General features: G+C 41.7%; 1 protein-coding gene across 1 annotated transcript in view; it reads left to right on the plus strand.

The window, feature by feature from the left end:
- The window catches only part of gse1b (Gse1 coiled-coil protein b), a 165759-nt gene that overhangs the window by 30083 nt on the left and 118575 nt on the right, over positions 1-17101 (plus strand). The gene's annotated exons all lie outside the window — the stretch shown is intronic.

Genomic DNA, 17101 nt, shown 5'->3' on the forward strand with positions numbered 1-17101 from the left:
CCCACCTCCCTGCTTTATGTGGCCCAGTAATGAGACAGTGACAGATTACCCTAAACCATACTCCCTCTATGCTTCCACCCCATCCCACACACACACACACACACACACACACACACACACACACACACACACAAAGAGCAAGATAGAGGCTTGCAGAAGTTCAGTCTGTGTATGTGTGCGGGCGTTCAAGCTGTGTTTGAAGTGTGTAAATGTGCATGCTTAGGTGATAAGAATATGGACACAGTTAATATGGTACAGACTCAGTTTCTAATCCCATGTCAGACATTTAATAATAGGAATCACAGGGTACTACCACATAGTTGTGATCATCCAGCATTTTAGTTATGTGGTTAAGATAAGATAACCTTTATTAGTCCCATGCGTGGGAAATTTGTTTTGTTACAGCAGTGGACAGTACAAAGTTGCATAGAAAAATTGGAGAAAAACCACTAGAATAAGATATCAACAAGATACTGTACACAATAGAATAGAATAAAATAAAAATTGTAAAATAAAATAAAAATAGATTCTTAAAAATCTCAACAAATACTATCCTATAACATAAATATTATAGTAATTAGCAAAAACCTATCCTACGGGATTTTTTTCCCAGGACTGTAGTGCTTTCTCAAATCTTTCATTGCAAATTTAGTGGGACACAAAGGACACATTTTTGTAACTGAGTTATGTACAGACAGCATACATTGAACATGACACATGAACGAAATGCAGAGAACGTAACACTGCATTTGCAAAGGGACAAACAATATAAGAATCAGAAGAATTGGAGATTTATAATAAATGTTTTTGAAAAGCACATAGATGCTAATAATTGCTGCATGTGTGCTGATGTTTGTGCAAAGTGTCGCTCAGATTAGCCCACGCATTAAGGCCGAGAAAGGGTACAGACATATATTCTGTACTTACACACTCTGTGATGATTGTGTATAGATATATACATGTTAGACTGACAAAAATACTGAATTGAATTATTAAAACTTTAAATTTTTTAATTTTAAATTAAAGTCTTGCATTGAAAATATGATTGAAGTAAATATAAGATAACTCTAAAATGTACAGTAAACTTCAAAATAACATAACTGAGCATTACATCCCTTCAAGCAAGCCACAAATTCAAGCTCAGTCCTGGCAGATCAGCTATCAGTGGCCTACAGGTGGTGCACATCTGCAAGCCATTTTGCATCCTGCCTCTAGCTCATCTCCTCCTTTCATCCAGTATCTAACTTAACCAAAGTCATATTTGTTGTCTCTGACATCAGCTATCTTCTGTGCTGGGGTCTTTCTGCTGATTTCCTCTGCCTCTGGCTTTGCATGTATGTACACAGAAGGGCAGGGAGGTACACTCATCCCACTGTATGCTTTTCACTCATACAAAAGAGTGGGGAGGTCCCAGAGCGGAGCTACACCACTAAATTTTCTGGATATAAAAATAACACTCTATTGACTATAGTGGCTCTGAGCTAAACATGTTTATTTATTGTTATAAATATACTTCTGTTCAGCATTTTTTTCCTGTGTGTGGTTAGGTTAAAACTTCTTTATATATTTTATATACTACTGAGTAGTTTAATCTACAGTAGTACAGAATACTCTTAATGTTTTAATTTTTCTAAATCAGCAGGTAGAGAGGTTTGCCAGTTTACGACCTAAATGTTGAAGTGTCATTTGTCAGGCAAAAATAGCTTCATGCTCTCTGCCTTTGAATGTGTTTTGCATATCACTGGGCGAATGAAGGGAACACTGTAAAGTTTGCGTTGCTGAAGATACGTGATTTGTTCTAGCAAAATGATATTCTTCAGAAAATAGAAAAATAAGAACTATATTTGTTTACTATAGTGTTAACTTTCAGAGTTGATATGTCACATGACTCTTTCTGTATGCTTGAGCATACATTACACTATGTGTAATTTAGAGAGGAGGGGTCCAGTTTCTTGCGCTGTCCCTCACACGTGTGACTGGTCAAGGTTTTATATACAGCCTCCCGTCCCCGTGTTTCTCATTTCTTTTGTCTTTTTATTTCTTTGTAATGATTTCATGCCAGTCGGTCACCTTATTTGTTTGCTCCACGCATTTATTATGTGTTTAACGACATATACACACATACAGTTCTGGTGCTGGAGCGGTCTGCTCCGCCTCTGGCTTACTGTTGTCTCTTTGTCTCAGAGCACACATTCATTATCTAATCTTCCTCTATGTTTAATTTACAGCCTCGGCTGCTGCTGCCATATGCTCCTTTTGTCTCTGCCTGCTAGCACACTCTGTCGCACACAGTCTGTCTCACACACACACACACACACACACACACACACACACACACACACACACACACACACACACACACACACACACACACACAAACAAACAACTCTGTGTAGCTTTTCCTAAACCTCTATCATGAGGAAAAAATAAATAAAACAAACAAAAAAGAAAAAATGCCAAAGAGAACCTGCATGCACTCCCTTTAGCAACGCTTCTCAACCTACCTACAAGCTTGTGTCGACACAGACAGAGGCGTGTGTGTCTGATTATGCCTTAGTGTGTTTGTGTGCACTGTCAGATGTCCAGGCGTTCAGGCAGGGTTGCCTGAGGTGACAGATTAACCTGTTTGAGGTGAGAAACCTTTGTACTACACAGTATTATTACGTCTTTTCCATAAATAAGCCGTCTTCTTACACCCGCCGCTTCTTTTTGCCCTTTCCTGTAGCCTACCTTTATCTTTCATTGTCAGAATCCCATTGAAGTTGTGGCATTTTAATTTGGAGCAAGCTTCTCATTTTAGTACTTTTTTCTTCACTTTAACATTGAAATAAATTCTTATTTATCTGTGAAAAATGTTACTAGTTACTCATTACTATTAACTAGTTTCAGTTACTTAATAGAAGTATTATAAACTTGGAGTAAAGAGTAAAATTTTTCTCTAAGCTTGGGTTTGACGTGAAACATTTTAATGCTGACAGCGTTTTCACCACTCTTAACCAAACTAAATATAGCAGATATTTATTGAATATCCAGCACAGAACAGATTCTTACCTTATGACATGGCAATCCACCTTGGCATGGACGGCTGGTCACAAAATCAATACTCAAAATTTGATCACATACTGCTTATTGAATGAAGCCTGTCTAGAGACAGGTCCCTGTAGGCCGTCCTGTTTTTAATAGTGTTGGACTCGTATATGTACCAACTGCTTTGCTGACCCAACAGCATTCCTGCACTGCAGAAAGATGTATATTTGTTTATTGAAGGGAATACTTTCATATTTACCCTTTTTAAAATCACCCAACATTTTGAAGAATAACAGTAATTTGATTACATTTTTTCCTGCATCTGTAACTGATTATGGATATACTTAGTGTGAAATTAAATTTCATATGTAATTAGTTACTTCTCGGCACTGTCTGTGGGTAAGGCAGAGCCGAGTTTGCAGACTCTGTGCTCATCCAGGGGCAGCTAATGTAGTGTCAGTGTGAAATATAAATGGGCCAAGAGCAGCCATGCTGTAGATTAGCACTCCCAGGCCTTTTTACACAGTGACATTGTGTGAAGAGCCTCTATTCTTATTCATTTTCATGGCTCTGCAGTCCCGCTATTGACTCTAAGTGCAGCAATGCAACCACCTACTCTAGTGCATTTGGGAAATATAATGAGCTGCAGCAACAGGAATTTAAATACAGTGGAGTGGTGAGGGCAGGAGATGTGAGAGGATCACACAACTGTAGCGGGAGAATATGTTTCATGTTTGTTTTTTCTCAGGATCAAAATGAATTAAGGCATTGTTCTCCGCTCACTTTGTCTCAGCCACTGCAGTTTTTCTTCATATATAGCCTTCTTTCTTTCACAAGCTACTTCCCTTGCTGTCCTGGCCAGTAACCCATGTTTTGAAATGACGCATTCAAACAGTTAGACACTTTCAACAAGGGTGTGTATGTGAGAGAGACAGGGAGACAGAGAGTTTGTGGTTAGCAAGGCTTTCTCTCTGGCTCCAGAAGCCCTGGCCAAGTTAGCGGTGAGGTTTGGCTCATTTCTCTCACACAGTCTTCCACACACACACATGCACACATGCTGTCTCCTTCCTATACCTCTCTCTCTCTCTCTATTGCTGACCCATCCACATTAGTTTCCAGGGTGCCCAACCTCCATGATTTCCTGTCCCCCAGGAAGTAGATCACAGCTTATTTTAATAGTTGGTGTCCCAGGATGAACAGCACTGTGAGATTCATTTTTATGGTACCAAACTCTCTTTCTCTTTGTTTCCTTCTGGCAGACTTTCTTTTTCATTTTCTGCCACACTGATCACACATGTTCACACACTTACAAGAGCACACTATTACAGCCCCTTCCAGTTCTTAACGAGACATTGATTCAGAAAGGACTACAAGGAGTTTGAAGTGATCGATTGTTTTAGCCCGCGGACGAAGAGAGGATGGAGAAAAAGAAATGGAGAGAGCTGACTGGGAGGTGCTATCTCGCAATATGATGGTGGCATAGGCCGTGCTGTGAGGCTATTAATGTGGCCTTAAAACACTCTAATGGACCAAGTGGGCAAAACAGGAGTATTGATAAAAAATTGACTGAGGAGAAGGATGGGGTGGGGGAAGCATCAAGGACTGAGATGGAAGCTGTGCAGCAATGAGTCTTGAAGTCTGTGTCAGTGTCTGTGCGTGTGTGTGGTTGGGATGTTATATGGTTCGGTTGTGGTCTGACTCTTGAGGCATGCATATGAGCCAGCTTTGAGTGTGTCTGTGTGAGTGTGTGTCACTGAAGATGTGCTGAGGATATTTTTGTGCTCACTTCCCTGCTGCCACACTGTCACTTTCATGAAAAAAATCTAAAAACTAAAAACAACGCTTCTCTATAACACTTATTATAAGATAAAAAAAGAAAAACATCATTGGGCGTTAAGGATATCCTTAGTAGATCAGAAATTATTTGATATCAGGTTTGAGGTTCTTTGGTCCAGCTTAATGTGTTTGCAATATCCTTTCTAAAGTCTCAGTCACACAGGCCTAGAGACTGGTCAGTGACCCCCTGGCAAACTCTGGTCACTGGGGAAAAATGTGTATTCCCTGAACAGTTGGAAACTGGATGCTAGAGGTTCCTGCCTGTTGGAAGGTGAAATTGGTCACAACAAGGGTGCTGGACAAAAGTATTGCTTTGGTTACTAGCAGATTGCTGCAGTTGCATGGAAGACGCTGTCTTATCTGTAGACCTTTGCCATTTGTTCACCAAGCTGTAGTGAATCTTTAAATAGTGCCATGCAAACTGGAAAGGGATAACCTTTTGTTTTTGAAATGTGTAGGCTGCAGCGGTAAGGCATAACCTTTACTTTGAAGGCAAATGGTCTCCATTTCCAGTTGGTGTTGCACTTTTTGCAGATTCACTACTGCTTTGTGAGTAGTTTAGGAGTAGTTGCAGTTAAGTCAGCAAACTGCTGGCAAACACAACATGTGGTAATGGGGCTTTAGCAGCTGATTTCACAGTGACCTCCAGGAACATCCAGCAATGCCTCTCAACCAGTTGGGGAACATGTGCTTTTTATTTTATTTATTTATTTGTTTGTTTTCCATATACCCAGTGGTTGCCAGACGGTTTCTCACCAGCTTCCAGTGCTGTGTGATTGAACCCTAAGCATAACCATTAAGCACCTCAGTGTATCATTGAGTCTGAAAACCTCTTTGCTGGTGTGCCATTTTGCCACAGGTATCAGACATTCAGAATTATGTTACTCGTAATACAATCCATAATGTTCACCTTGACTAAGAGCTCATTGAATCTCATTGCGATTTAGGATAGGATTTTAAACTCTCAAAACTTATCACAGGGGCAAGTATTTTCTCAAAACTCCCAAAGTAAGGTGAGACTGCTTGTCATATTTAGGGTTGGGTTCTGACATTCGTGTGTAAGCTAACCACGTTATTAAATTAATGCACATAAGGTGAACTAGCAAACACCGTTGTAGTTACATGCAGCTGTCTTCTTGTTTGATGGCAGATACTCCCTTCACCCTGGGCAAAAAGGCTAAAATGACCAAAGAAAAAGAGGGAAACGGCTAAACATGAGAGGTTTTTGGACAAAGTTTGTGTTTTTTCCATTAATTAAGCACTGCTTCCAGCCAAAGTGATACCATAAATCCCCTATAGCTGCAGAAAAGGCTAACATTGTTATCTTTTTACAAAAAAACAGCTGAACATGAGAGGTTTTTGGACCAATTTTGTGTTCTCCATTCTTTAAGCACCGGTTCGAGCACCGTTTAAGCACCGGCACAGTTTCAAAAGTACCGGTTTGGTACTGGTATCGGATAAAACCTAAACGTTACCCATCCCTAGTCATATTGGTCATTGCTCAAATAGTGAAGTAAACACAACTCTATAACCTTGACTTGGTGCTCTTAACTTGCTTCAAGGTTCTCATAAATGTCCCCGCTGAAGAAAATGCACTGCTTCAGCCCTGGAATACCAACAGAAGGATGTAATATAAAGGAATTACATAATTTAAATGCAGACACAGAAGCAGTTTTTTCCCCCCTAAACTTTTCTGCAGGATGTCTCATCTTTTCCAATTCTTGCAGCAATCTTCCTCAGCTAGGAGGGTATTGTGGGAATCCTTTGCTCCAGCATCGATTCATTATAAAGATACCTATAGAGACTGACCTGGCAGACTCATGCCTTGGCCAGCTTACAAAAATTGGGATAGGCATGACAAAAAACAACACCCAAGAACACAGGGCACTGTCAGTAATGACCAGGATTGTGTGCTGTTATAATAGGGCATCTTAATTCTAAAGCAGTGGTTCTGTATCTAAGAGTTGTACTCCGTCCAATGGGTCGTATGATAAATAACATAATAGGAAAGGAAAAAAATGCACAAAAGAATTGCCAGGCTATATTTTTTTATGCTTTTCATCAAACTTTTTCAACCTCACAGTTTAAATTAAATCCTTCAGGATATGGAAATCATTACTGGAATTATTTAAAGAAAATCAAAGACATATAAAAATGGGGCAAGGCAAACCTCCTGAAATCAGTCTTTCTTTCTTCCTAGCTCTGTGTCGTGATTCCCACTATTGCTTACTTGACATCCTATCATAGTGAGAACACTGGTGAGCAAAGGGTTTAAAGGAAGCTTTTTTTTTTTTATGAGGAAACATAAAACACATGAAGCAGGCGCCATTTTAAAAGACATCACACTTCCCGAGACCGCCTGCAGAGAAAAACAGAGAAAGGGGGGGGGTTAGAATATTGTAATTGGGTTAGCAGCAGTGTACCGCACAGAGTCAAATAGAAAGAAAACACTACAATTTTTTTTGATGATTTTCTTTCGTCACCATCTGCCCCTGCCATCATTGCTTTATTACAAACATACAACAGTCTGTTTAGATATCTTAAATGTTAATTATGACTTGTATATATGACGTATATTATATAAAACTCTCTTCTGATCGGGATCCCTTACGCCTGTTTGTGTAGCAAGGAAATGTGTGTCATCATTCAGATTAATGTTCAAATTTGAGGCGATGTAATGGTGTGTGTAAATAATCTCTGCTGACTCTTTCACCCCACTGCTGAGTATTGAAAGACAGAGAACATGGGGACATATGGTATGAGGCCACATGATTGCAGTAGTGTTAGTGAAATGTGTTATCTCCTTATTGTGGTTTGGCTCTGCATTGCAGAAGCGGTTTAGACTTGGTGATTAGCTGTTAGGTGACGTTCCTCGGTGGAGCAGAAGCTGGCAGTCAGTAAGGCCCGAGGAGACAGAGTTCTGCCCAGGCCAGAGCCCTCCAACTGGCCTGAGGTTTGGAAACCACCTTACCATGGAGAGCTTCCACAGTTGCTGGTGCACATCTGGTCCTGAGGACTGCTGGCACTACAGATAGTGCGTGCATGCTTGTGTAATCGGCTGCACAGGGACAAATGTCCCTGTGAAAAGACTGTGAGATAAAATAAAACCTTTGAAGCTGCTCTTTTTATATGTGATATATAAAAAGACAGATGAACAAACCATGAGCATGTTTTGCTCAGATACTGAATGTTCTAATTGGAAACTATGTTGAAAAGTATAAATAACACTACAAAAACACCCAAAGAGTACTCTACTGATTTTAGTAGTGCATTGTTTTAACAGCACCAGACTCACAACTGAAAGTACGTCTGTCTTTACTGACAGATTTGTTTTGCTCTAAGATTTCTGTCTCATGCTAGTAGAGACTCATGTATCCTTGACACAGCACCTTCAGGCATAGATGACCTATAGAAGTCTGGATAGATCACGTGTTTCAAAGTATTACTTCTGAGACCAGTAAACAGATTTTGATGTTTCAGGCAGTAGGAAAGGCAGTTTGGGGGTAAACAAGGATCCTTCATATTGTATATTCTAAAGAAGAATGTAAGTTTCAATTTTTGAAAATATTTTTTCCACATTTTGGCCATGGGAATGTTAGCCTTGAGCGGAGACGGCAGTTTATTTTGGTTTATTTATAGCTTATTTGCTTTTTCAACACAGTCTTGTGGAATTTTGCAAAGGTCATGAAATTTAATCTAGTGATGCATGTTCATGGACATGCATTTTTCCTTTTTTTTTTTTTTTGTAAACATCCACATGGACAACAGCTGCCACAGACAGACCGTAGTTTGTGAAATATCTTTCATTCTGTTTGGTAAATACTTACAAAATTGGATTTAATCAATCATCATAGAGAATAGATTACATTTTCATGGCCATTTCACTTCTGCAGAGAGTCTGGGTTTTCCATTTCCTGTTGTCTGTAGAATAATCACTGCATATATTCTACATATGGAAAATGTTTAGACAAGGGATGAGATAATTTATCCATCAAGCTTTTGTGGTTTGACCAGGTGTTGATTCCATACAAGTAAGCATGATGTAGAGGGGAGGGAGTTCATTTGACAAAATATAATATCTTTCTTTTTTTTTAAACTACATTCCTAAAACAGTGACTGGTAGACAGTACAGCAATTAATTGATGGCGACACAGGAAGCCCCAAAATATTGCCTGTTATGCTCACAGGCTAACTAATCAATGGGTTCTAAAGTTGTCTAATTACAGTACATAAATAGATACACAATTGCATGTTTAATGCTTACTTTAATGGACAAGAACTGCCATCATGTGAGTTTATTTTCTTAGAATATTTCAGTTGACGAACTGACACAGTGGTGGTGAGTGTTTAAGCATGTCCACAAACAGCCATACCTAAATCTCTTAACAGCTGTTAAATGTAAAACGCACACACACGCACACACACATACACGCACGCGCACATCATGTTAAATGGCCTCTGTGTCCCATGCTGCCAGATGCTCACTGCTCTGCTACTACGTCTGTCTTGTTGCTAGGATACACACACATTCAGGGAGTAGCTCACCCCTTGTCGTACGCATTCTGTTTTTGCCCATACGTTGCCAAGGTGCTGCTAATTGCACACACACACACACACACACACACACACACACACACACACACACACACACACACACACACACACACACACACACACACACACACACACACGCATAAACAGAGAATTTCATGTGTGTCTGAACTGTTTTGAATGAAGAAGCTTTACATGCTTTCTGTGAATATTACATCTTTTTTGTTAAATCATCCATCCTTGGTGTCAAATTCAAGTTTGAGAACCAGCTAGAAAGCAGCTTAAATGACTGTGTTACCACTTTAATTGATTTGGAATTGGCTACTCTTGTTTATTTGCAGTACAGTCCCTGAACAAGAGGGGGCAGGATTTAGAGTGCATTACTAGAGCACGAGCACCATTGGAGGGCGCTATCTGTCTATTTTCATTGCTATTATAGGGCAACATCACTTCATCCTTATCAGTGAGGATACCTCGACAGCAGCTCCTTCTGTCTTCTCCCTCTTTGCCTCACTGCTTGGCTCCTTCTGTGTTGTCTTTTTATCTCTTCCTAAGCCTGCCTCCCTGCTCATCCCCCCACCACCCCTTTTCCTCCCTGCCTCCCTCTTGGTTCCCTTCCTACCACTGCTTTTCATCCTCACCTACCTCCTCTTCTTCTCACTTCCCATGCCTGCCTTTCTGAGTCCCTTACATGGCTGCCAATTCTTGCCCTCTCGCCTTTTTCGCCTCCTTCTTTTCATTTCCTCTCTCAAATTCCCCCTCCTATCTCACCTTCCCACAGCTACAGTAGATGAGATCCCCCTTTATAGAGCCTCGCTTTCCTGCCTCCCTTCATCTCGTTCCCTCTCCCTCTCTGGCTCTCTCCCTCCCTGCATTCACCACTCTTGCCCCTCAGGGTTTTGTTCTGCCTTAATCAGAAGCTTAAGTGTTGCATTCTCACCCAGACAATGCCTGCCATTCAGTCTGGGTTTGTGTAAATAGGTGTGCCCTGTTAGTGTGCCAGCGGGCATGCAATGCCAGCCTCGCTGCGGTAGTGGTGATCACCAGTAGCCCCCAGCTACAGGAGGCACTGCTCCACATGCACACATTGACAAACATACACACAAACTAGCAACAGCGGGAGGTGGAAGAGAAGGAACTTGCTGATGGCTGCCTTTGAAGTGCTGCCATCCAACGGCATGGATGGCCAAAGCAACACACACAACACAGACAGTGCACTTGGTCAAATGGAGTGCAGGGAGAAGGATTCTTTTCATAATCAGCCATTTCTCCCCTCCATGTTGGCGTTTTGCTTTTCAGTTTATCTGCTTCTGACTTGTGGTCTTGACTTATTTGTTGGTCTGTGTCAAAAACAGCTCTGTGTCATGTTTGGTGATATAATAGCAGAATAGTGACTACAGGGTAATGCGTGTAGTGGCTGCAGGAGCCCAGCAGCCTGTTTCTTGGCCACCTGGCAAGCTCTTTATAGAAGGCAGTGTAGGCCTCTACCCAGCTGGATGCTGCTTGCTCTCAGACTGCTGTGTCAAATCCAGGGAGCCAGCTTCCTTCCAACACCAAACCATCTGTCTACATTCATGATGACACTCTACCTGCAGATGGAGCGAGAGAGACAAACAGTTTTTTTTTTTTGGATGGATATACAAAGAAAGTCTTTGATGTTATGTGCGAGTAAATTGTGCATGTGTGCACCAAAGTGCAGTACGTGCACATCCACCTAACATTTTATTTTTTGTGGGTTTTTTATGTATGAACTTCAATCTTACACAGAGAAGGATATGGAGTGATAAAGGAGATTAAAGAGAAAAGGGTTGGCCGGACATATAAACATAGACTAGGCAGATGAAGTGAGCCCACACTCGCCCATGCTATCTATCCTCCTCAGATGGCCATTTGGGCTCGTTAATCTATCGCCTGGTAACAGAGACAGCCTATCAACAACAGCCACGCCCCTCTGCACATGCTCATAGAGAGGGGCTCATTTGGATCTTTGAAGGGAAAGCGCGCACACCACACTAAAATACACACAGAACCCCCCACGACACACGCATGCATGCACACACACACATATAGAAAACTACCCACAAATCCTGGCCTGTCATTGCTCTCCATTGTTTGGCTGCGGTTGCTTTCTCCTGGTGTGACTGCCAGCAGATGGCTACCACTGAGCTGTCAGAGTCGGCCTGGGGCCCACACACAGACATGGGCGCGTACACACACACACACACACACACACACACACACACACACACACACACACACACACACACACACACACACACACAGAAACACTCACTCATACAAAGAAGGTCTTATTGCACACTGAACATATGCACAGTGCCCACTGAATGGTGCTAGTGTTGGCTGTATAACACTACTCTAGTCCTGCTTATACCTCAATTTATATACTACATATTTGGTCTCTTTTATTCTCTCTCTGTTTTTCACACACACTGGATCCTAATAGACTGTGGAGCCGCTCAGCTACAGGTGCCCCTCATGACCCCCTCTCTGTAATGACTGTGTAATCCCATAAGAGGACCGCCTTTCTACATTAGCATGTGCAAAGGCCATTGTGTTTGTGTATGCCTGTGCATAAGTAACTGTTGTGAATCTTGCTCCTACCACCCATTTTTTTGCATCTTTGTGTGTACAAATTGTATGTATTTCGGTGTGTGTGTGTTTCTATGTGTGTGTGTGTGTGCAAGACTGTGTGTGTGTGTCACAGTGATTTGATACGTGTAGCAGCAGGTGTCAGGCCTAATGGAGCATGTCATCACAGAGTAAAAGCAGCTGCTCCTGCTCCGGGTCGTCAGGGGTCACCCAGAGGTGAAAGGTCAGGGTCGGGGTGAGAAGTCGGCTGCAGCTACATGACATTCCTCCGCTCGCTAATCGTAGCTCTGACGAATGGCTGCATAGTGGCAGCTGGTAGATAGGAGGCAGTGTGTGTGGCAGTGTCAGAGGAAGACACTGAGAGGAGGATGGAGAGAGAAGAGGGGAGGAGAAGATGAAAAGAGGAGAAAGGAGGATTGTGACTAATCTAACGCGCACACATCCGCACAGCCACGCAGAGCGAGTATTGACTGCACAGGCCTGTGATCCTGAAGGAGCAGTACATCAGAGAGGACAAGCTCAACAACACAGGCTTTTGTCAATGTCTAAAACTCCACACACATGCACAAAACCTTTACACATACCCAGCGGCGCACATGGATGCATTGTCACTCTCTCTTTCCTTCTCTCTTTCTCTCTGTCATATGCACACACACACACACGGTTTGTTGTGTCTGCAGAAAGCTGGAACTAATGACAGACTTTGTGTTGTGTGTGTGCTCACTCAGCTGCCCCCTGGACACACTTTACCCACCCAGCAGAAAACAGCCCTTTGTGTTTCTCTCTCTCTCTCTCTCTCCTTCTATCAGTATATCTCTCTCTATCTTGTTCTCGCTGTCTCCCTACTTTCTTCTCTCTCTGGAGAATAGAGTTGTTTTGCTGTGCTCTGCTGTATATATTACCTACTGTATATATTTTCTTGGCGCCTGACAACAGATATATGAGCACAGCAGTGGGTGTTTTTTTTTTGGCTGACACCAGCCATTCACATTTCCCAGTAAATGGTGCAATAAAGACTGCACATAAAAAAAGACATTTAAATGCTAACATGGTTAATATTGAACCTTAGATATGATGGGATAAATCACGGGTAGATAAATCGAATCACTGTGTTTTGTTCTTTTCTTTTTCCTTCTTTTCTTTTTTTTTTTTTTACAACTTGTGCATACTTCACTTGACTGAAAACAGAGTGAAACTGATTTTACAACACTACTGAATGTGCTGACTGTTTCTCTGAGTCATAATTGCACCTTAAATGTAATTTAATATAACTGTTATACTTAAAATTTCCAGTGTTGCACAGTATATCATTTGACCAGCTGAGTCAGTTGTGGAGATGATTGTTCGCTTTCACAAGGTTTTTGCTTTATTTACATCTTATTTGAGGCATTTGTGCACATGTAACTAAAGAGTTCGTTTATTTTAGGAAGCTAGTTTTAGAGACCAGTTAATTTCTTGCTCTCTCAATGAGGTGTGCAATGATAACTTGTAGATCATTTCTTTACGTAGGCTGTTTTTGTTTTGTTTTTTAAAGTAGTGTCATTAGTCCACCCACAGATGTGCATACCCCTTTACCACTGCTTCCAACCCTCCCTTTGATTTTTTAAGCCACAGTGAGCAGCCTATCTGTCACCATCAGTGTCTTTTTATAGACTTTATCTCTGTCTGATTTGTATCCTTGCAGCTTTGTTTTGCTTCATATCAAAATACCATCGAACACCAAAGGTTTCTATTCATAATGTCACAGTGCTGCCCAGAGGAGTGTTTTATATTGACCCAAGTGTCTGTCTTCATGTTGGCTTCTCTTGGTACCTGTATACAAGCAGAACAGGCAACTGCAGTATAGATGCGTTTCATGATGTGATTTTAAAGAACAGCCTGATCCAAAACGTATGTAGATAATGATCATGAGCCCATTGCCTGGTTTCTTAATTAAATTTATTCATATAATGATTACAAACTGCTTTTTTTCTGTCACACTTTCACTTAAAAATAGATTTTAACATGATTTTAAGTACTTTGTTTTCATGTAAACACAAGGGACCTGATTCTGATTCTGTACTAGATGAATGGAAATATGAGTTCCATGTGCGTTAAGTGTGTATGTAGTTAAGCTACACTTTAAAAAAAATAAGTATACTGTCAAATGGTCAAGCTTGTTTTCAGTCCGACAGCCAACTGAAGTAGGAAGAAGCCAATCAATAGCACTTACCCTCTTCCTTCTAGAGATCCCAACAGATTTGAGAGAAGGATGCAGTCCTGCATTATGCCCAGCTGGGTGTGTGCATGCTTGCGTGTTGGCATATGAATAATATTTTGTTGTTAGAGCATTGTGACTGAGGCTGAAGAAAAATGGATTGCATTCATGTAGCATCTGATACATTAACTCAAGGACACACTGCATTGCCGTAAAGCAGCATTTCTCTTGATTTATTGACACCCATCTAGTTTGTTTTCAACCCACAGCTTGAGACCTAACTGCAGGTTTAACCTTTCTAAGCCTCAGTTCAAATAACTGAAATAGAAGTGCAATACTGTAACTTTGACTTTGAATTTTGGAGATAAACTATGAAGGGCAACAGGAGGGAGTAAAATAAACTATACATGCTTTGTCTGTACCATATATGCAGTACTATAAGCACTAAATCTGAATGCTCCCCTGCTCCTGCTCAGCAGTGTAGTATGACTTGCCTTGAAGGGGGTGATACTGTGTATCCTACATGGGGGTCAATAAAGTGACACATTGTTATTGAGTCACTTGTACCCCTGCATCCTGCTCCTAGGGACAAATAGACCCAGGAAGCAACTGAATGCTTCCCTTCCGCTCTCCATCAGGAAACACATCTTTTACAACCATGACATCACTGACATTTGAAGGGCAGGGAGATAGTGAGGTCAGATCAGCACACACACACAAATCATCTGACCTACAGGATCTTATGGTCCTGGGGAGTTACTTTTACTTTATTTGTGCGCCATAAAGATGTAGTTTGGTTAAAGACATAATGCTGATTTAGTCTGGTGCTTAAGGTGTTTGCTGAGGACAGGAGACCAAGATCATACCTAACATCAGTTTTCAGGTTTGTGGTAATGACAGGATGACTTTGAACTGACCATGCAAGACGTGGTCTTGACATAGAGTCTTCTCATTTCACGGTTATTTGAATATCAGGCATATTTTTTTATTATGCCACAAGATCAATGTTTTTATTAGTGTTTAAATACACTTACACACACTATCAAATATGAATTTATTTTACTTGGTGTGAGGCTTGATTCATTTGGGTTTGCTGTCCATCTGCCTTTAACTGACCCAGCCCTGACCTGTGTTTGGGCCCTGGGCCTCCTCGCGGCTACCGTATGGGCTTCTGTGCATTTTGCTTGTGTACATACGTGTGTGTGTGTGCACGTGCACGCGCGCATGTGAGGCTAACACAGGGCGGTAGGGTGTAATTTGAGCCCCAGGCTAGGACAGGACTGCTGCACAGTCCATCCAGGCAGAAAAAGCAAGACACGGGAGCCTCGGGGTGGTCAGAGAGAGAAGGAGAAAGAGAGAGAGGGTTGGACATCTGAAAGAGTAAGAAGTGGGAAAGCTGGAGAAAGAGAGAGAGTGAGAGAGAGTAATGGACAAAGAGTAGCCAAGCTCTTTTTAACTCAGTCTCCGTGGAAGAGAGATGTCAGTCTGTGTCAGTTCGCTCCACTAACCAGCCTGTAGCAGGAGAAACGGATCTCTCCCTCTCTCCATCACACATTCTTGTTTTCTCTCCCTCTCACTCCCTCCCACACTATCTCTATCTACTTTCTTCTCTCATATCTTTTGCTTATAGCTTTTCTGCCTCAGTTGAGAAAAGCAGAAACACTCCACACCTCAGGGGAAAACAGCAAGACTAAGGAAAAGACCAAGCAGTGAACCAGTCGTCTCTAAAAGGCAGGCAATGTATAGTGCAGGTCTTCTCCTGATCACACTACGGGTGAATGAGGACGGGCCGCTCCAAATGCTGTAGACTAAAGCCCTGAAGGCAGGGCATGCTGCTGGCTCTGCTGCAGCGTTTCCTTCGGTGCTGTGAGGAGGGCAGCACACAGCTCTTCAAACACAGAAGGGATCAAGTCTTCAAATCCCCTGGAAATGTCAACCACGTTTGAGGAAATGTCAGTAGAGCTGAGAACACACGCAAACACACATCGAGCGGCGTGCGCACACACGCAGACACTCACGCCAAAAGCCACGGCAAGAAAGGCAATGTGATATAAAGCAGTCATGTCCCGTGGGTGAAATCAGCATCATCTCATCGTTTTCACAGATCTCAAGGGAGAATCGCTTTATGCAACTTAAAGGTGTTGATTCCCAAAAATGTTGAAGTTTTAATCCGTGGCATTTTCATATGAAATATTTCCTTTGCTCTAGAAAGTTTAACGATTCAACACAATTGTGATTTAACCGGTGATGCCAGGGTAATAAAGACAATAAGTGGAATTGTGTTTTTAGTCTAAAGAGCTTGGAAAGAAAAGCGACAGGACTTCTTTGAGTTTCATCCGAGAAGCTTCTTCAGTTACTTGAAAGTCTTTCAAAAGTCTGGATTCAGTATCAGTTATATCTTCATGTATTTGTAGATTAGCATGTCATGAGTAATTAAAAGAAAAAATGATGTTCACCCACTTTCTCTCTTACCCACACTATGTGATAATACCATTAATTTTATATCAAGCCACATCTAATGTCGATCCTCATACCTGATGCTTCAGGTGATCTCATCTGCAGCCACTGACATCATCCTGTGTTAGTATTGATCTCTCGTCATTCCCGCTGACTAACTTATTGACATCCTCAAGTGTATTTCCTGTCTAGACTGTCAGCAGTGCTTAAGGATGGCCCTGCACCCTGGTGACACACACACACAAATGTGCGCACACCAGCTTTGCTTATTGACGTATCCTTTTGGTCCCCCCCCCCCCCCCAGTCCTCCTCCTTAATGAATCTGGAAGGTGCTGAACTGCAGATGTTGTGCAGGGTTTAAGTATTGATGGTGCGGACGTGACTAAAGTGCTTCTCGCCGAAGAGGCCTGAGTTAGCCCACAG

The sequence above is a fragment of the Aulonocara sp. 'chitande type north' Nkhata Bay genome, linkage group LG1, assembly GCF_057382095.1.
Source record: "Aulonocara sp. 'chitande type north' Nkhata Bay isolate Kocher_YH1m ecotype deep benthic linkage group LG1, A_spYH_male_GT1.1, whole genome shotgun sequence".
In the NCBI taxonomy this organism is placed as follows: Eukaryota; Metazoa; Chordata; class Actinopteri; order Cichliformes; family Cichlidae; genus Aulonocara; species Aulonocara sp. 'chitande type north' Nkhata Bay.